This window comes from Lissotriton helveticus, chromosome 8, assembly GCF_964261635.1.
Source record: "Lissotriton helveticus chromosome 8, aLisHel1.1, whole genome shotgun sequence".
Classification (NCBI taxonomy): Eukaryota; Metazoa; Chordata; class Amphibia; order Caudata; family Salamandridae; genus Lissotriton; species Lissotriton helveticus.
In genome coordinates this window covers 1,335,951,722-1,335,974,600 of record NC_136069.1, presented here as the reverse complement: position 1 = coordinate 1,335,974,600, position 22,879 = coordinate 1,335,951,722, and positions in this window count along the sequence as shown.

Genomic DNA, 22,879 nt, shown 5'->3' with positions numbered 1-22,879 from the left:
ACATGTCACACGTATCAGGACATGTCTTACCTTTCACATCCACTGCACCCTGCACACAGGTGTACCTTGAGACTAACTTAGCGGTGACTCACATGTAAGAAAAGGAAAGGTTAGGGCCTGGCAAGTGGGTGCACTTGCCAGGTCGACATTGCAGTACTAAACTTCACATAGACACTGCAATGGCAGAACCCTTTGCAAAGCTGTTTGTGTGGGTGGCACAATCAGTGTTGCAGGCCCACTAGCAGCTTTTGATTTAAAGTCTATGGGCACAGAAAGTGCATTGGACTGGGGACTAACTAGTAAATCAAATAAGCCAATTATAGAACCACTAATCTATGACAACAATTTACAGAGGGAGCACTTGCACTTTGGCACTGAACAGCAGTGACAAAGTGCCCAAAGCATCTTGACCAGCAAAAATGAAGACCAACACACAGTAAAAATACATGAGGCAACGGCAAAACTACAGGGGAACCAACACCAAAGATGCCAGGTCTAACAGGAGAAATTTGAGGGTTTCTCTCTCTGGGAGGCTGTCAGCAGGGAGGGCCTCCTCATATATCACCAATACGCATGTAGCAAGCCAGGGCGCATAGGCTTTATAACATTCGTCAGGTAGACCATCTGGGAATGGGGGGGCATATTATCAAAAACTAGCAATATTTACCGCTAAATGAGCTTAGCGATATTTTATTTATCGCCGCGCATCGCGGTATTTTATTGCAGAGATAATGTGCTATTAGCAACCTTTATCTCAAATGCGATAAAATATCCGGCGGTAGCAGCTCAATGTGTGAATATCGCTGGAAATCCAGCGATATTCAGGCATTAACGCTAATAGGGTCTTAACCTGAATATCCAACTCCCAATGGATATACAGGTTAAAAAATTATCTGAGCAGGCGTTAGTTTTTGACGATATTCGCGCTTAGCGCGCATTTTTTTATCGCTGTGCATGCGTTAATAATAGGCAACAGCTATGTTAGCGACTGCTTTCAGTCGTTAACAGGTTGGGTACGCCCACTTTGCATGTCATTAGCGATAAATATCGCTGACATGCAAAGCGGGCCCCAAACCGCTCGCTATCCCCTACAAACTGTTGCTAACTGCTGTTAGCGACAGCTTGCTAATAGGGCGATGAAATTATCGCTGCTTTAGCAGGAAAAGGTCCCGCTAAAGCGGCGATAAGGTCCTTGATAATATGCCCCGGGGTACTTCCTGTTGCTAATGCTCTTATTGCCACCTGGACCTCAAACTGCGTAACCGGTTAGTCTAATTCCATGCATTGATCAGGGGTTATGCTTGGCATTGGTATTGTAGAAAAAAGAGGGAATTAAAATCTTCAAGACAAGCGTCTGAGACTGATTGATATAAGAGAATGTAGTGGGTGTTAGTTCATTATGTATGGCTTGTTTAGTGCAGAGGAGAGTATCTGCAGCAGATTGGAGTGCCACAATGGGGGCTCTGGGCTGGTTCTGATGGATAAACCAGGCGAGTAATCAGCCAGTTCTATTGGCTACGGCATGCGTGAAGGCAGAATGAGCGGTATAGTTAGGGCAGTGCAATCTCTCCACGAAACAAGTGTGTTCGCGACGCGCGTCCGCCAATTGTTGATTGGCATTGTGTGCTGCCTTCTGTTCATAATCTAAAAGATTATGTTCAATACTAGAGATATCTCCAGTGAGCATCCGTCACATTTTCCACTGCATGTCCAAGCAGTGACCCCCAGATCAATACTTTAAACACATCGCACTCTATTAATCTGTTCGAGGCTGTTTCAGTGTTGTGCCCAAGGTAGTCAACAATAGACGTACAGAGAGACGCACGAAAAGGGGGTTCCTCCAATGACACTGTTTGTAAGCGCCAGGTGGGCATACAGGGAGGTATTACTTCCCATGCGATCTGTATGTACTGAGGAATATGATCAGAGTGTCTGCATCCTAAATAGTCAATGTGCAATACAGAGGGGAACAAAGAGGCCATTACCATAAATTATCTCTGCGGACATGTAGTTGATGTGGAAAGGAGAAAAAGGAATATACTTTCATGTCTGGCCCAGTGAGTGATACAGAGACCTAAGAACACTTTGGCCAGCAATTCTAGCACCCCAAAATGACTTGTTGCTCTGTACTGATAAGGAATGAATCCAGAAGCACATGTCTAGAGTTACAAAGCACAAGCTGCACCAAAAGGGTGAAACATTAAATACTGCCACTGAAGTAAGAGTTATCATGCGCTGTATTTACCATGATGCATTGGGGCCCTTACAGCAGAGGCCTCAAATTACTGTGACTCTGTCTCTAGGGAAATTAATCTTTTCCACTGATTTTAGAATGGAGCTGTAATCAAATACATTTCAAATATAATCATCAACTTTCAGTACTTTAATGTTCAGTCAATGATGAGAGGTTTTGGAATCATTTAAAAAATGTTATTTCTCTTTAAGAGATTAGTTATTGTTTTTTGCCTTTTTATTCAGATTACACAAATTACAGAAATATCAAGAAAAATTTGATTAGAGACATCATGAAAATAGACAACGTGTTCCATTCTAGATTACAAGTAGTTATGTAGTCTGGCTGGCAGGCGGCATGGTTGTCCCGCAGTGGTGCTGTTTAAAAGGCACACATTACTCCACAGGAAGGAATGCACCATGTTGGCATTCATTTCCGTGCAGCAACTGAGGGTGCACAACTACAGGGGAAAATAACATGTGCCCACCTGCTTGAAACCCCGTGCACAAAGACACAAGGGAGGGCCCCCTTTCTAGCCTCACTGCCACCCTTTTCATGGTGGTGCAACCACCACGAAAAGGGTGGTGGTGAAGCAACTTGAAATATACTCTGAGGAGCCGCTGCGTACCACCATCATATTTTGGCCTTGAACTGCTGCCAGACCAGTTCAGTGGCGGTCCGACCACCACACTTATGATACTGCAGGTGGTCCAGCAGTGAGGTGGTGGTAGGACCGCCACTACGACTACGGCGGTAAGCTAGACCGCAGTAGTTTTAATAAGAGCCTTAGTCTGAAAGGACCTACCTAATGAGAACCCATAAATAGTCCCTTTGGAGCATCTAATTAATCAAAACGAATGGACGCCCCATAAAGAGCAGTCCTTTAAACTCAGCTGAGTTCTTCAACAGCTGTGGTAACAACCGTGAATAAAGCAAAAGAAAATAATCTCAGCAGTAGCTATGATCAGCATAAGGAGAAAGCAGGGTCGGATTGGGGAGGCGGTCAGTCGGGCATTGGTCAATGGACCGGTGCCTCAGGCTCATCTGTGGGCTGATTTATTGGGGCCACTGAAAATCGGCCCAGAGACGGACTTTTTTCCGCAGTCCCCACCAGGTCACTTTAATGTGGCACCAGTATCTTGGTCACTTCCCTGCCGTGCTGTAAAATGAGGCTGGAGGCCAGGTGATGCTTTAGCCTTTGGGTTATTCGCACCTCCGGCTCTGCCTCATGTGCTCTGCCAGAAGCAGTGTTATCCCCCATTGGGCCATCACTTTTACGCCATGGTGAATGCAGGGACAGTGGGTTGTGGATTTTGGAAAAGGTGATGGACAGAGTTTCTGAATGATGCAGAATACTCTTTCCAAGTCAATAGATCATGGTTTTAATCCATCACTGTTTTTTAGCTCACTGCACCATCCCAGCTCAGAACCTGGCTATATGCAAATTAGTCTGTTTCTGTCCCAGTGCATGATGGGAACAGGGCAAACCAAACTACCAAGCCAATTCTTATACTGGGAAGGAAACAAGCTTCTGGGGACCGGTTTCTGGCATCACAGCCTTCTTCGGCCCGGCTTGCTTGAATCCTGATGGTGCAATGAGCAAGGGACTCACGTCTGAGTATACCCTCCCACACATAGTGTGGATAAAATCGATTTTGGAAAAGGTGATGGACAGAGTTTCTGAATGATGCAGAATACTCTTTCCAAGTCAATAGATCATGGTTTTAATCCATCACTGTTTTTTAGCTCACTGCACCATCCCAGCTCAGAACCTGGCTATATGCAAATTAGTCTGTTTCTGTCCCAGTGCATGATGGGAACAGGGCAAACCAAACTACCAAGCCAATTCTTATACTGGGAAGGAAACAAGCTTCCGGGGACCGGTTTCTGGCATCACAGCCTTCTTCGGCCCGGCTTGCTTGAATCCTGATGGTGCAATGAGCAAGGGACTCACGTCTGAGTATACCCTCCCACACATAGTGTGGATAAAATCGATTTTGGAAAAGGTGATGGACAGAGTTTCTGAATGATGCAGAATACTCTTTCCAAGTCAATAGATCATGGTTTTAATCCATCACTGTTTTTTAGCTCACTGCACCATCCCAGCTCAGAACCTGGCTATATGCAAATTAGTCTGTTTCTGTCCCAGTGCATGATGGGAACAGGGCAAACCAAACTACCAAGCCAATTCTTATACTGGGAAGGAAACAAGCTTCCGGGGACCGGTTTCTGGCATCACAGCCTTCTTCGGCCCGGCTTGCTTGAATCCTGATGGTGCAATGAGCAAGGGACTCACGTCTGAGTATACCCTCCCACACATAGTGTGGATAAAATCGATTTTGGAAAAGGTGATGGACAGAGTTTCTGAATGATGCAGAATACTCTTTCCAAGTCAATAGATCATGGTTTTAATCCATCACTGTTTTTTAGCTCACTGCACCATCCCAGCTCAGAACCTGGCTATATGCAAATTAGTCTGTTTCTGTCCCAGTGCATGATGGGAACAGGGCAAACCAAACTACCAAGCCAATTCTTATACTGGGAAGGAAACAAGCTTCCGGGGACCGGTTTCTGGCATCACAGCCTTCTTCGGCCCGGCTTGCTTGAATCCTGATGGTGCAATGAGCAAGGGACTCACGTCTGAGTATACCCTCCCACACATAGTGTGGATAAAATCGATTTTGGAAAAGGTGATGGACAGAGTTTCTGAATGATGCAGAATACTCTTTCCAAGTCAATAGATCATGGTTTTAATCCATCACTGTTTTTTAGCTCACTGCACCATCCCAGCTCAGAACCTGGCTATATGCAAATTAGTCTGTTTCTGTCCCAGTGCATGATGGGAACAGGGCAAACCAAACTACCAAGCCAATTCTTATACTGGGAAGGAAACAAGCTTCCGGGGACCGGTTTCTGGCATCACAGCCTTCTTCAGCCCGGCTTGCTTGAATCCTGATGGTGCAATGAGCAAGGGACTCACGTCTGAGTATACCCTCCCACACATAGTGTGGATAAAATCGATTTTGGAAAAGGTGATGGACAGAGTTTCTGAATGATGCAGAATACTCTTTCCAAGTCAATAGATCATGGTTTTAATCCATCACTGTTTTTTAGCTCACTGCACCATCCCAGCTCAGAACCTGGCTATATGCAAATTAGTCTGTTTCTGTCCCAGTGCATGATGGGAACAGGGCAAACCAAACTACCAAGCCAATTCTTATACTGGAAAGGAAACAAGCTTCCGGGGACCGGTTTCTGGCATCACAGCCTTCTTCGGCCCGGCTTGCTTGAATCCTGATGGTGCAATGAGCAAGGGACTCACGTCTGAGTATACCCTCCCACACATAGTGTGGATAAAATCGATTTTGGAAAAGGTGATGGACAGAGTTTCTGAATGATGCAGAATACTCTTTCCAAGTCAATAGATCATGGTTTTAATCCATCACTGTTTTTTAGCTCACTGCACCATCCCAGCTCAGAACCTGGCTATATGCAAATTAGTCTGTTTCTGTCCCAGTGCATGATGGGAACAGGGCAAACCAAACTACCAAGCCAATTCTTATACTGGGAAGGAAAAAAGCTTCCGGGGACCGGTTTCTGGCATCACAGCCTTCTTCGGCCCGGCTTGCTTGAATCCCGATGGTGCAATGAGCAAGGGACTCACGTCTGAGTATACCCTCCCACACATAGTGTGGATAAAATCGATTTTGGAAAAGGTGATGGACAGAGTTTCTGAATGATGCAGAATACTCTTTCCAAGTCAATAGATCATGGTTTTAATCCATCACTGTTTTTTAGCTCACTGCACCATCCCAGCTCAGAACCTGGCTATATGCAAATTAGTCTGTTTCTGTCCCAGTGCATGATGGGAACAGGGCAAACCAAACTACCAAGCCAATTCTTATACTGGGAAGGAAACAAGCTTCCGGGGACCGGTTTCTGGCATCACAGCCTTCTTCGGCCCGGCTTGCTAGAATCCTGATGGTGCAATGAGCAAGGGACTCACGTCTGAGTATACCCTCCCACACATAGTGTGGATAAAATCGATTTTGGAAAAGGTGATGGACAGAGTTTCTGAATGATGCAGAATACTCTTTCCAAGTCAATAGATCATGGTTTTAATCCATCACTGTTTTTTAGCTCACTGCACCATCCCAGCTCAGAACCTGGCTATATGCAAATTAGTCTGTTTCTGTCCCAGTGCATGATGGGAACAGGGCAAACCAAACTACCAAGCCAATTCTTATACTGGGAAGGAAACAAGCTTCCGGGGACCGGTTTCTGGCATCACAGCCTTCTTCGGCCCGGCTTGCTTGAATCCTGATGGTGCAATGAGCAAGGGACTCACGTCTGACAGTGGGTTGTGTGCAGGGCCCTTGCAGGATGGCAGGTGATATTGGGCCATCCTAACCTACCCCACCTTGAGCAGCAGCAATGTGCTTTTTGACACCTCTCTTGCGAGGGAAATGCCCCGAGGCTAAAATGTGCTGAGGAGGGGGTGAGTAAGAGAAGTGTCCTCCGTAGCAGCCAGGTGTTGTCACCTCATCCCCGGTGACTATTAAGCCTTGTTGGGGGAGTGAAGAGAGTTGCATAAAATTGCGTTATTGTCAGAGCTGCAGGATGTTGAACCTAGGTTTGAGTTCCTGCGTCAGCTCAAAATCCTGTGATTATGGGCAAATCGCTTAATCTCCATACCAAAAATGAAAATGAATGTGATCTTGTGTAATGTAACTGGTGCTCATGTATGTTGCTCCAAGGACTTTGGGCTAAGTTCACACTATACAGAACGATAACAAAAAATAACTGTCCAGATTCCAGCGAGGCTAACCAGATGGTATGATCAGGTTATGTGGGCCACATTTTTAAGATTGCCCGGACCTAATTGTGATCCCAATCTGACCCTGGGAGAAAGTTTTCCTGTTTTAAAGGAGTCCGGGCAATGGAAATCAACGTTAGCAGGAGCTCACAGCAATTCAGGCAAGGGAAAGCAATGCATGAAGCATCGGGAATAGGAAAGTATAAAAGCATTAAAGACAAAAAAGGAATTAATTTTCTTTCTAACTAGGAACACGTATATATAAAAGACAAATCATGTCGCAATAACCAAGCACGTTAGGTCATCTTCGCCAATGGAAAATGCTCTTCCAATGGTCTGTCGTCTCTCCTCCCTATTCCCAGGGTAAACATTCAAGGCAGTGGCCAATTATCTAAAAGTTTCTAAATGCTGTACACTAGGGGCAGATTCCGATGCGGTTTGGAAGACCTCCTAATGGCATTTGCTCCATTTGAATCGGATTGGGAACATGTCTTTCCGACCGAATCGGAAAGGTTTCCGAGTGACTGAATACGATGCGAGTTAGGCGTTAGGAATATCCCAATCTGAACCAGCGGCATTCGGAATAACCGAGCCATACGGAGCAGAATCGTACTTCTCAACGGGCTGTGTTTCAGAACGGCCGATTACGATGCTGGATTCGGACAGCCTTTCTGAATCTTGCGGTCCGACTCGAATTGGCAGTCAGAATCAGAATTTGGGAGCCCATAGCAGGCCCCCTGCACCTGGAGCCTTCCCAATCGGGCCTGTGGGGGTACGCATTGGTCCCCCCTTACCAGGCATGCACAGAGTGGCAGGCACCAGGGGGTGCCAGCACAGGGTGCCCGATTTTCCCCAGTCACGCCGTTCTTCAATGGGAGCCTATGCATTCGGTCGGAACATAGGCTCCCATTGAAGTGAATGGGAGTCCAACTAAATCGTATCTGGAAGCATCCGAATGCATCGTAATCGGTCGGTCGGACTCTCCCAATTCGAGTAGGTCAGAAACATTCCCAAACTGATTCGGTCGGGACGATTTCCACACTGCATCGGAATCAGGCTCTTAATATAGAAGGGAAGGTTCTCAAGAGAACCTTTCCAGGCCTACTCTGTTAACTGTTGTCAGTGTCTTATTGTGTGGACAAAGGGCTATTCTAAAGCAATGATCCATTTCTATCAGTAAAGTCTTGCATTAAGGTTAGCATTACTAATACTCTATTCATCATGGAAAAATATAGTGAAACACCTTGTTTTAGAAAAAATGAAACCATGTGGGGTGAGGAAGTAGAGAAATATATTTATTTCAGAGCAGCACATTTTTAAATTATGTACGATTTTGCAGTCAGATAGGATTGAGTGAACCTTTTCTAAAAGGGATTTTAGTTAAAGGCAAACATAGGGCGAATAGAAAATGTAAGGCCTAGTTGTGAAAGCACATTAAGGATCGGTCCTTACGGTATTTAATGACTGCACATTTTATTGTACACATTTAGGTGAACATCTTTGCCTACATTTAAAGCTACATATTTGACTTTGTACATTCAAAGAAGCACATTTCCTATGTTTAGTTCTATGCAATCTTTTTATGGTAAGCTTAAAAGAGATTTTGTAATGTCAAAGTACATTTTAGCAATTTTAATGAAAGGTCTAATAAGTTCAACATTTGTAAATGTTTACACTAGAAATAAAAAGGAGAGGTAATGCTCATGAAGTTTAAGTCAGGAATAAATGTGTCTTCATAAAGTTCAGGTTGTCATTAACCTCAAAGTTTGGCACCTTTCCCTCTTTTAAGAGAAGAAAGTCAATTTATTAATCTAGTTACGGACGTCAACGCCTTTTTCGTTCCCATCCCATCACTCGTTTTCCTTACATTTTTCTTCATACTTTCCCTCTCTCCCGTTCATGTTATTCCATACCTTGGGGGTTAAATGAGTTCTTGCCGTTCCTTATAAAATAATACATTGCATAAGCTGGAGTTATAGAATACATACGGGTATAATGATGCATTTATAGCGTATTACTATTGTAGAAAAAGTCATTGCTTGTGAAAACCAAGGAAAGTATTAGGGTAAAATGTCCTGCTGATACTTATAACTCAAGGGAAGTAATCCTCTATATAATATTAACGAGAGCACAGTACAAAGAATTACACTGTGGACATTTACAGGAATGGAAGAGATTGGGGGTTAGATATCTGGGAGACATATTGGATGGGGATAAAATCCTTGGATTTGAGGCATTGCAGGAAAAATTCGGCATTCCTAGCAGCCACTGGCTGCTGTATGGTCAAGTTGCGCGTACGGTCGCAGCGGCCAGCCCTAAGATCTCACCGAATGCCGACTTTCCTGTGTTGGAGATAATATGTAGAGGATGTAAAAAGATTAAGGTTATTTATGACTCACTAATTGAACAAATTCAAGATGATTTAGAAAAGGTAGAGTCAAACTGGGCTTTAAAACTCGATGACCCAGATGTAGATGTGGATCTTTCCCTTCTACTAAATAGAAAGATATTTCGGGCATCTAATCTTCGAGCACAACATTATAAAACTATTTTTAATTTGTATCACACACCGGCTAAATTATATGCTTGGAGAATAAGGGAAAATGACAACTGTCCTAGATGTAATGAAAGCCCCGCTGACATAACACATATGGTTTTTTTTTGTAATCGGCTGGATGATGTTAAAAGTGAGATTATGACATTTTGGCAGGGGCTGCTAGGTCATACTATTGATCTATCCCCTACTTTAATGATTCTTGGTAATGACTCTAAGCTGGGCCTGGGAGATGATGAGAGGGCCCTAATATTTATATCTGTCGCAGTATTCCGAATTTTAATTTCTGCAGCCTGGAAGGATGCGCTAGCCCCGTCCTTTCAGATGTGGTTATCCAGATTGTTGGGTATTCATAACATCGAGTCTAATTTGTACAAACTTAAAGGTATTAAAAAACGTGAGAAGGGTGAGCGGCTTTGGGCCCCCATAACAAACTGGAGGGCTACAAGAATTTGATGATTGGAATTGATCTGCGTTGTAATGAGCTGTCTTTTATTTGCTATTTATTACTCCTCTCGCGAAAGTATACATTGTAAATCTGTGTAAATATATCAATTGAAATTTTAGAATTGAATATGTTTTGTAACTATTTGATGAATTTTTTTATGTCCTTCCATGTACCACTTTCTCAATAAAAAAAAAAAGAATTACACTGTGGACAATATTTACTGCAGACTAAGTATTTTCCAGACACAGTCGGCAAGAATTATAGCTACTCAAAATGAAATCTTCGAGGAACATGACATCAGTGTGGGAGTAAATATTGTCCACAAATGTTGCAGGGGGTGATTTAGGGACAGCCTTGAAATTATTATTGTAGTCAAAAAGCATCGTTTCCTCCTTTCTCTGGATCAGTACTGGAAACTGTCCAAAGAAGTTCTGTTTTCGTCCTCTGGAGAGCAGTTTAGAAATTGTCTGCAATCTGGCAAAGATTAAGTTGTATTATTTCCTCTTTCAGCTGCACTCTGTAGGTTGCTTCCCATAAACATCAAGAGACGAAGCAGTATCAGTGGCATTCCCTCACATAAAGCTCGCAATTCGCAAATCAAAAAGAATTCGTTTGAGAGTTTGCAAGCTGGAGAGATTAACTCAAAGTAATATTCCGGTTTTGTGCAGGAAAATCAAAATTAAATAAATAACACTAGAACTCAAAACTAACGTAGATACTTTCCACCACTTCCGATGAAGCCTGAATTCCTGGCTTGGCTTGATAATATTTATTTATCTATGTATTTATGCTTTTTTATGTAGCGGGAACTTTACCTGAAGGTGTCAGAGCACTTTACAATAGGACCAGTTACATTCATAAGGACTTCAGAGTACATGATTTACATGAAATTTAGGAAACAGTTAAACTATAAACTCACATAAGTATGGGAGTAAGTACACATGTGTACTATAGATATTAGCGGTTAGAGTTACACATATACAATTTGCAAATTTACTCAATATTTCATCTTTTTAAAAGTTGAAGTGATTATGGTCGGACAAAAATAAATTACATATTTACAGAATAATATAACATATAATAGAAATACTTATATTTATAGCCCGGCAAATAGGCATATTCTATTGTCTGAAAGGTGCCTGTTTTTACCAATTGAACCGACAGTACATATTGCATAAAGTTCAACCAGAATTGGCAGTTATATTTTACTTAAAAATACATTTTAATTCAACACTGATCTTCTTAGGCCACACTGGAGTGCAGGGTTTGTATCTTTCACTTTACGCATTCTTTAAGTTTACTGAGGTGTACTCAACAGCATACCGTGTGCTCGAATTCTGTGAATAAATCATTCTGCAGATGCTCCCCCATATAGCCGAGGTCAGGCTTGGAGATTTCCCGGATGAAAATGTTCGAGGCACGAGCTGTGTTTGGCTTCCCTCCATACGAAAAATCGCTTCCTGTACCACCTCTGAGGGCGGTTGTCCCGTTGATTAATTGACGCACTAAAAGAAGGATCTGACGTTGTGATCTCAACTACAGCCGTATGAAAATCTCAAGAAGAGGGAAGATAAGTTAGAAGGCAAGAGAAGGATCTGGAACCTATAAGGGAACATGGCATGAACAGAGCGCGCGCCATTTGTCTTATTGTGATGTGTCCTTTGGCCTGCTATGACTATCCTTTGAATAATGTTACTCTCTGAGAATGTCTTGGGGCCTAGTACGGCTTTTCAAAATCAATCTATGTGTCATCACATACATTTATAAAAAGTGGAGATTGAAGAGGATATAATGAGTTCTACTGGGACACTGATTCACAGGTGGTATAGATTGAGACAAGAGGTCTGGGATAGGGAGCACGTCTTTAGCGTTCACTCTGCAGATCTAATTACAACCTCCCCTTCCTCATTTATCTCTGTGACTGTTTCCTATATTCTCATTTTCCTTTAATGACGTTAACTTCAACAGTCGTACATTTCAAAATTGCCATTGCATATGCAATACACCAGGGCTATATTAGAAAAAGCTACAATTGTGCAAAAAATATAAAATAAAATAAAAACAGTACAGATCCATTTGAATGATTCGTGCTGGTTATGGAAAGGGCAATGGCCCAAATATTTCTTTCTTTAAGTATTTGCAAAGAGATTATTACCCTTCAAAAATCACGTTTTAGTGCTGTGGGGAGTAGGCTGCTAGAACCAAATATTTAGATAGTGTAGAAACGTTTTTATTAATTGCATTTTTTTCTTATGTGAACATGCATTCCTCCGCATGCCTACTTTCTCTGTGTGCTTTTGCTGGGTCAGGACACTAAGATTGACACTCTTGATCAATCCCACATTGAACTTTCCTATTCCTGTCCAATTTCACCTTGGGAATATTTCCCCACTCACCTACCTTTCGAGCACTATTTCTCTGCACGTCATGTTATTTCCTTCATTTCCTATGCACACTTCTTTGTGAATATGCAACATAACACATGTTTACTATATGTATCTTATTTGATGTATTTGATTAATGATTGGTTTACCTGTATGTAGCTTTGTGAATCATCCCCATTAGGTCATGTCAGACCATCCTGAGTGTGTGGTTTCTCTTTTTGGTGCATTCTTTGGAGGCAGACTATAGGTTGGTCCTCTTGCTTAACTATATTTTGGTTGTGGCTGCAGTTTGCTTGAAGAATAGACCTTATCTTAACTCTTCTACATTATTTTATTTTCACTTAAGATTGGCGATTCCACATAATTTAACTAACATCTTGTCTTCCGTAATGAATTTAATTTTGAATAAACTTAATGGTTTTGACTTGAATTCTTGTCTTTTGAAGGTTTCATTATTGGCATTGGATTTTGTATTATGAAGACTCAGACAGTCCTGTTCCAACGTCTCGACCTTCTTAATTGTTTTAACTGCCATGTTTTGATATTCCCTATAATACTGAAAGGTAACTCATTAACTCATTCCAGATGTTGGTGGCACAATAATAAAAAAGAACTGCAACCATGGTGAGCTTTATTTATTCTGGGGTGAAGACTATATACTTGGGTATACGGAGTGATATGAGATTTATCGTCAAGAGGGTCATTATTTGAAAGAGCTCTGTGGCAAATGCAAAAGGCCTAAAGATACTTCTATTTTGCACTGGAAGCCAGTCCAAAGCATGTATATGATAAAACAAAGAGAGCTGAATCGGAATCGCTAGAAACAGTCTTGCTGCATTATTTTTCATAAATTGCAGTCTTTTCCGCAACATAGGAGGAAGCCCAATATACCGAGAATTGCAGTAGTTCAAGCGCGCCATAATTTCCATTTAGACAGCTGTCTTACACAGTCCCTCTGAGAAAAGAGGTAGAATGTCCCATGGTAACTGAAGATGATAAAAAATATTAGCAGAGACTTTATTGATTTGTTTGGTGAAAGTCAGTATTTATACCCAAATTCTTTGCCCAGTTGAAGGAGTAGGTCGAAGACCTATCTTGGAAGGCTGCCAAATAGATGATCAGATGGTGGTAGGTTCACCAACGGTAAGGACCTCTTTGTGGTACCACTTCAATTTCAAAGAATTGGCAGTCATTCATGAGCCTATGCACTGCCTAAAGATGTCAGCTGTGTATTGAATATCCTCATTAAAGGAAATGATCAATTGTGTACATTAGCATATGCCTGCTGAAAGACATAAGAATTAATTAACTTGGTCAGAGGGATGACATATAAATTATATTGAATAGAACTTACTGTTGAGCTCCGGGGGTCTCCACACATAAGAGAGTGTGGTGAAAGTACAAAATATCCAATTTGACTGCATGCGTTTAAGCAGTGGTAAACTTTCATAAATCAGGCCAACGCTTTGCTCAGAATGCCACATGAATCAAGTTGTACTAATACATTCTCTTAGTACCGTATCAAAGGCAGCACTTATATCTAGCATGTTTGGAACTACTCTACCTCCTTGATCAAGGGTTGTGTGGACCGTCAATAGAGTGGACTCTGTACAATGCAAGTATCTGAAGCCCAATTATGATGAATCCAGTATCACAGAGGACTCAATATACTGAGATAATTGTCAGGTACCTGATTTTTCTAGTGCATTAAATGGGAAAGGCCAAAGTGAAATGGGAGGAAATTTAGCCAGACTGTGGGGTCAGCTGTTGACATTTTCAAAAGGTGGATAAGCATATTTGCAACAAGATAATATCTTGGATGATGAAACTGACAAATTACAAATCTTGTCAGGGTAAGGGGAGTACACACTTTAGATAACCCCTGCTCACCCCCTTGGTTGCTTGGCACGAGAAGACAGGCTTATCCCAAAGGCAATGTGTAAAGTATTTGTTTTCAAGACACGCAGAAACTCAGTGATAACACCACAAATGAACACTACCCCAGTTTAGAAAAATAGAGTATCTTTATCTAAACTTAACAAGACCAAAACAACAAACATCCAACATACATGTAATAAGAATATGAGTTTTAAAAGGTTTCAAGCAACTTAGTCCATAGGAAACTATGGATGCATGATTTCACACAAAGTACCTGTAGGGGCGTCAATATTCCCAAGGCCAAACTGCCGCAGAGAAGGGAAGTGTCGCTAAACGAAGAGATGCGTCAGTTCCTGAGACCTTGAGGAGGCAATGCGAATTTCTGCTGCACGCAGGAAAAGTTTTGCGTTAAATCTGGATTGTAGGGGAAGTGATGAGTTGATTTCAAGATGGTTCTGGTCCACAGGTGATGCGTAGGGAAAACTTCCCGCGGTGGTGCGATGCGTGGAAATCCAGGAGGCACGGAGGATTTATGCGGCAAACGGCGCTATACCAGTTTCTTCAGCCGCACTCCCACCATGCGTAGAATCTTGCAGTTGCAGGAGCTTTGTAGTCTCTGCAGTGGTGCAGTGGTGGTGCATAGAGATTCTTCCTGCACAGCGGTGCTGTGTCAGAAAAAAGGCCGCAAGGTGGGTGATGCATCAATTTCTTCAGGTTCTTCCAGCTCCAAACAGCAGTAACAAACCTCCAGAGGCCCAAAAATGGAACAGTCACCTCCTGGCAGGTAAGAACTCCCAGCAGTAGAGTTCTGGGGAGATCGGGGTGAAGTCTTTGTGTCCCTGAGACTTCAGAATTGGAGGCCAATACACACAGGCCCTTGGAGATTGTTCTTTAAGCAGGTTCACAGCAAAATTCTATTCTTTGTCATTTCTTGGCAGAAACAGCAACTGCAGGCCAACCCCACACAGCACACAGCAAAGGGGAAGTACTCCTCTCCACAGATCTTCAGCTCTTCTCCTTGGCAAAGGTTCCTCTTGAGTCCAGAAGTGATCTAAAAATCTGGGATTTAAGGTCTACTACTTATACCCCATGTTGTCTTTGTTCTCTTTGTGCAAGGGTCTCTGAGCCCAGTCCAAACTAGTTCCACAGGGGTTGGAGATAGCATTGTGCCAGAGAGACAGGCTGCTTTCAGGTGAAGGAAAACTTCTCCTACTCTAAATGCAGCCAAGGTCTCTTCAGCTGCGCTCTAAGTCATCCATGAAGTGCCAGGCACACCTCAATCCCCCTCCCCCCCCCAGTGGCTGTCTACAGTGAATGCACATCCCCAGCCCCTGTCACTCCGAAACTAACAGTCATTCTACAAACAGGCAGAGGCACACAGAATGATTAAGCAAGAAAATGTCTACTTTCTAAAAGTGGCATTTTCCAACTCACAATTTAAAAGACATCTTTACTAAAAGATGTGTTATTAAATTCTGAGTTCTGAGATCCTACGCTTTTTTTTTCTCTATCTTGTCCCAATGGGAAGTTATGTGTGTAATATGTTACAAAGTATATCCCCTTCTATCCTATGGGACAGATGGCCTTTCAATAGTGGGAAACAAAATTGGCACTAGTTCACTCTCAGAACATGTCACACACACCAGTACATGACCTGCCTTTTACATACAATGCACCCGGCCATGGGGTACTTTAGGCCTACCATTGGGGTGCCTTACATGTAAGAAAAGGGAAAGTTATGGCCTGGCAAGTGGGTGCACTTGCCAGGTTGACATGGCAGTATAAAACTGCACGCAGACACTGCAGTGGCAGGTCTGAGATACCTTTTCAGGGGTACTCAGGTGGTTGGCACAATCAGTGCTGCAGGCCCTCTAGTAGCATTTGATTTACAAGACCTGGCATACTCAGTGCACATTACTAGGGACTTATCAACAAGGCCAATCAGGGATAAACAATTATCAAATCATAATTAACACAGAGAGCATATGCACTTTAGCACTGATTAGCAGTGGTAAAGTGCCCAGAGTCCTAAAGGCAACAAAAACAGGAGGACAAAAAGCAAAAAGTCTGGGGGTTGAACCCCCTGACAAAGCCAAGTATAACATTGAATAATGAAAACATTCTTGACAAATACTATCGCTTTGGTTCGTCTTGCACCGGTGCAAGGATTTCACATTTAACAGCATAATAGGAATTCCCCTGACTGTCCCGTAGTTTTGAAAACCAACAAAATAGAACCGGAGCCCTATTCCATTATTCCTAGCTGAAGTATTCAGGTGATCAGCTATTTTAAGTATTCTGATTTTTTCAAAGTAAATGCTTCGGACCCACAGGACCCTCAGTCAAGAGCAACAAGGGGATGCTGAGAGGCAGATGCTGGGATAGGCTGTAGCTCACCTTGCAGTGGACTGCCAGCTTGAACCCAAGATCCAACTATGAGCTTTCAACTGCAGCAACTTTAACATACAGTATTGGAGCTGTAATTACTGTGGCTGAGAGCACCAGACTTGCCCTCCAATGGATCCTCATTAAAGGATTTAAAGTGTACTCCTTCCAATAACAGGGCCTTGAAAGAGTCCTGTATAGTTATTTTTCATCATTACCTCCCTGAATCTGGAGTGGGTAATTTGTGCGGCTGCTGCCTTCCTTGGATGTTGTAGCCATTTTTCTGGCTCCCTAATTGAAATGGCTCTGATTTCCTGTTACTCATGGTCACCATGGTAGGCACAGAAAATACCATTGAAAGATGATAGGGCAGACATCCGAATATATCATCGTCATCATGGGTACGTGCGATCTGACCGAGGTTATCTAGAGTCACGGAAGTGGCCGGGCGAGCCTGGATTGGTTGTTTATCAGATAAATGCTCGCATCCTGGGAGGTCAATGCTCGTCGGCATGTATTATCTCTAGAATTACCACAGTTATTTCAGTTAAATTCATACAGAAACACAAAATGTTCTCCAATAAAATCAACAAGGCATGTTTAAGGTCTAGACACAACAGTAGACAAAAACAATCATTTACATTGTCTCTGTTCCAATGTTCAAATTCTATACAACCTAGTTCTTCAACTTTGCATTTGGCACCAATGCAGGGTCTGACAGAAGGAAAAGGTTAACAGTTGGGCACAAGAAAAAATCAACTGCAGATGTAGGTACCATATCATGGATCTTTAAACAGATGTGTATAATATTAGATATAATACTGTGATTCGGACATGTAATTACAAAATCATGTTGACTGGAAGACATTATCTAATGCACATAATCAGGCAACCTGCATACAGGAATAAAATTACAAATATGAAGAAGAATACGATTTTCAAAACAATATGCAACTCCTCTCAATGCAGAGCAAACTAAAACTTTCACATTGAAGACTCCCTGGGTTTGCGAGAGTGTGAGGCCTATGCCAAAATTGTTGCTACTGCGGCAATCTGTGTTATTGCATGTAATACAATACCTCCCTATATCCTTTAACACAATGTGATAGCCAATTGGTAAAGGCTTACTAACTTTAACAAATGCTTTTTATAATAAAGAAACTAGACTAACTGACTTTGTCATAACGTTTCATAATAAGAAGCCTAGGCCTATGCATCGGACATATTTCCCAATGAATCAATCAAGCCTATAGCTTACCACTATAAAAAACGTAGGCCTACTCTTTTGAGCATAAGCCTTTCCAGAAAGCAATGATTGGGCACATAGTCACATAATTAGAAAGGTATACAAAACTATAGTTGACCAAGCAAAATATTATCTCTCCTCAGAGGACAAAACAAGAACTCTCACAGAGCAAAATTTCTATATCCATCATTTGTCACAAGGAGTAACGAAGCACCCAAACCTGTGCCTACTAAAGTAATTGGTGAGAATCCATTTAAGAAGGTGCCTATCCGTGGGCTTTAACATAGAGTAATAACAATTCCCCCTTAAGTGCATATTGACTTTAAAGTATGCTTTTCACAATAAATCCATGAGGCCTATTGCTTTTATTGCAACTTTTCATAATAAACAAATTAGGCTTTATAGCCATGATAATTTTTTGCCACAATAATCAACTCATTCCAAGTCAAAAAGTGCAATACAAACACTTATTGGAAGCACACAAATTTAGCCCAAACAAATGACATACTTGGGGGAACCAACATATGGATGGAGCCTAAGCCCTTTCCTCCTCAGTACTCTGAAAGCTCTTTTTGTTGATCACAAAAAGGTCAGGCGAAATCTATGCTGACAAGCCAGAACTAAAATTTCACGTAGATTAGTGTAGCCTTGGACAGCCAATACTGCTCCCAAACACAGAACTGCACTCTGAAGTGTTGAGTTAACAATGGAAGATGAAGGTGCTGGGACTAGAAAAAAGCATAAGGTTTCCACATGACTGACCACCTCACTTCTGTGCTGCTGCTGGGGAAAAATAAACACCTTAAATTAAATACATACATATCTAAGACACTTTAACAGCATTTCAGTGCCATGTGTGTGTGGCCTCCATTAAAGGTCAGGAAAACAATACTGTTGCTGGCTCAGGCAGCTTGATAAACAAACAAAATAATCACCAGTGCACGGAGAGAAAGTATTTTTTTGTGGAAGCACACAATTTCTGCCCAATAAAAACAGGTAAACCTATCCACCTTAATGTGGGTGAAGCCAAAGTCCCTCTCTGTAGTACTCCAAAAAGCTCTTTTTTAGGTTGCTCCCATAAAGTCTAAAAAGGATGACTAATTTCAGTATTCGCAGTACCACCCTGCATTTGTTGTATGTGTAAAGGGTGTCAAGAGAGATACAGTTAGGAGGAAAAAGCCACAAAAGGGAGAAAAAAGATTCTATGTAATCTTTATATGTCTTGATTGAAGATAATAAATTAATGCAGGTGTTGAAAGGCAAGACACTAAATCTACCCTGAACCAGGGATGTGAAATATCCCAATACAGAAATTAAAGCCGGAATCCAGTTACAAAAGAGAGCAAAATCAGGGGCAAAAATAGTAGCATGTGGGTGATCAATACAGTGTTTTCCACATTACATGGCTCTGGGTGAAGTAGGGGTTTTTATATGATGGCCTGAAACATATACAGGGCTATTCACAATGGTAATTTACACTTGTGAGTGATTTACACATGTACATTTATTCCTACTCTTTTGAATAATGTTACTATCTTTGGCCATTCACAAAGTCCCTGTGTAAAGTACACTGAGAAGTGCAGACGACATACCTCCACCCTCTAAAAATGGAGGACGAGCATAACTTACAAGTGTAATTTACTGTAAAAAAAATGGTAGAACGTCTAGCACCACATACAACCAACCCGTGGTGGTGGGACTCTCTCCGATGGAAAATAATGGAGGTAGAAACTTAAAATATAACCCCTTACAAGTAATACTAAATGAAAACATATCATCTAAAATAGCTTTATATATAAATGCATTTAATTAAATGTTACAAATTAAGGTGATATTATGTTGAACTATAATAAATCCATTTTAATAAATTGTATGCACCCCTTTTAATAATTATTAAGGCAAACATTTTTTTATTTTACTGAAGGTGGGAATATATTTTTTAAATTCAACTTCAGAAAAATAGTCTTAATTTAATTTGTTATATGTGCATTAGTAAATACTTAATTCAAAATTAATTTTATGGTGTTGTAGCATTTTTTATTTAGTTCTATATTTAAACTTAATAAATACAATTAGTTTACATTAACATTTTTAATATTATTTTTACAACATTATATTTATTCAGATTTCATATTTTTATAACATTTGCTCTATATTTTACCGTGCTGAAATCTCAGACCCAACTATGGAGTCTCCCAAGGGTCGAGTATTGGATAATTTTGTAGAGGTTTATTAAATTGTATTTTTAGGATAAATATTAAGGTACATAAATTCTATATATTTATTTTACTTATGGAAATAAAAAAGGCTACAGCACTATTAAACTGATTTTGAAAAAAATCTTTAGTTACAGATTTTTTCCTCCAACATTTTATCTTAAGTCCCTAACTTCTTTACTTTCAATAGGAAGGGGTTGCAATATCAGTGGTTGCTATGTATGGTACTAGACTTACTCCTGCTCTGAGCTGGTGTATGTTACTACAGTTTGGGGTCCCTTTTTGGCTTTAGCAGCTATCGAAGTTCAGCTTGTTAATAGCTATGGGCTTACTCTTTTGTGGGTGGGTGGCATCCCTCCCTAAACCACTCCATGACCCTCCCTTAACCCCTCCTTACTCCTCCATTAACTCCTCCCCTTTATGCTTAAGTATTCACCAGTGCTCAACCACTCCCCTGTGTCCCAACCACATTTACTACAAAACAAGTATGCCTAGGTGTGCAGAAACTCTACAATCAAGCTAAAGCTCTGCTCACATATATAATACATATAGAGGGGATGTGGAGGCGTAATTTCTGCACCTAGGTTTGTGAATAGCATGTTTGTTGTAGTATGTTTTGAAATACTAAATGCAGTTCGTGAATAGGCCGCATAGTGTTTTTATTTCATCAAATACAAAAAAAGCCAAATATGTAATAAATGTAATTTTGTAAATTGTATTACATTTAAATTCATGCCAAAAATAAATGTGGCCAAAAAGCACTCACTTTGAAGCAAAAGTACAAATAAGCAAAGATTAACACATTTATTACTATAGTGCAAACAAGGCCAAATTCAAAATTATTATTATAATACATAAACATTAACATGGGAAACATACTTTTTACTGGCTATCAGATTAAATGTAACAATTGGTTTACACAGGGAAACAGTTTTCCTAACAGTCACACAGTCTCTTCAATGTGATTTTACAGTACTGCACAAAGCTAACCCCTTTCATCTTGGTTTTGGTAAAATATCTTTTGTTAAATCAAGTGCATAGGAAAAAATACCATGGCATAAACCATATGCAGATGGGCTTCAATTCTTGTGAGTGGTTTAACTCCCAAAGGAAGTCGCAGAAAAAGTGGTTACAGAGAATTACTTCGAACCTGGCTTGAAAATAGACTTTTACTCAAAGAAGTGTCTGCTTGGTTTGGTATAAATCTGTTCAGTAATTTCGAAGGCATTAGCGCTAGATAAGTATTTTTTGTAGGCTTCGAATTCACCCAAACTGTCAATAAAAATAGAACTTCTGGGCTGTTAGTAGGCAGATTGTCCTTGAACTCAGTTTGAAGACTGTCCCTTGTCATGAAATAAATAAATTGAAAATGAACAAATCTGATAGTTTTTTCTGCCTTAATTTATTTTTGGTCCGCAGCCTCAAAATGAAGACTGTGGACCCAAGCAATTTGTTTAGTTTTGAAGGGTCATATAATGGAACAAGATGTGGACTCACGTTGAACTCTATGCCAAAGTGAGGGGACATCCAAATGGTTCCCTATTTAGTAAAAATCCCAAAAGAAAAATATGTCAACGTCACAAGGTCTACAAACACTGTGATTAGACTAAGGACCTTGACAGGCAGGAACCCCCTATTTCCTTGGACCAGAGTCCATGCTGAGTCTGCATCCTCGAGAGTTAGGTCATGGACTGTGGGCACCATCTTAAGTGTGTGTAGCTGACAGCCTTGTTTGTAGTCGAATTAGTGGATCATCACAGTCATATGGCAGTGTTTAGTTTGTGGTCTTAGAATATAGTCTGCAGAAAACTTATACATTTGGGAGCACTTTCAATTAAAACGCCCAAGTTTCCACACACAAAAGGACCCATTTACATGTGCCATGACACCACATTCACTATCTAGAGAGTCGTTGATGCTAAAGTCAAGTTTTTAGTGCACCAATTCTGCGGCCTGTCTCAGAAGACTAAGTACCCATCATACCCAGCACTGATGGTTGGACTTCCTGTATAATGCATGGATGCCCATATAAATTTTGCATTTTAAAGGCAATTCCGAGCTTCTTCTGAGCTCCTTTATCCTTCCACTAAATCAAAAAGTGCCTTCTTTTGTCAACAGGAGGCCCATCACCATTTTAGAAAGAGAAGAAGACCTAAGCCGCTGGAAAGAATCCAGTTATCCAACTAATATCAGGCTTGATAACGAGGAGTAAAATATTGCCGGTCCCACAGCTGCTCCAGACATAGACACAATCTGAACTGGGGAGATGGTGGGAGCAGAAAAGACCATTAGGAATTTCATCATTGTGGGAGTTCTTGAGTCCATCACCAAATGAAGAATAACTGAAATAACTGGATGTATGACATTACAACGCATGCTTTTACCACGCATGCCTTTACAACGCGGTTTTTACAACGCAAGCCTTTACAACGCATAGTGCTTTGGGGCACTGGATAGTGAATTGTTTAATTTACTATTCCAACTCCAGTCCCCGTGGATAGTAGGGAAGGTGTTGGATAGTAAATTAAACCTATTCCCTATCCTAGAGCGCCCCCCAGCGCAATGCGTTGTAATGGTTTGCGTTGTAAAAGTTGCGTCGTAAAGGCACTGCATGGTAAAAGTTGTGTTGTAAATGCTGTTCCCCGAAATAACTTGATGCTTGTATTGCAACCTCTAGGCTTTTTTAAGAGAAGGTCAGCAGAAGACGCCAAGAGCTACA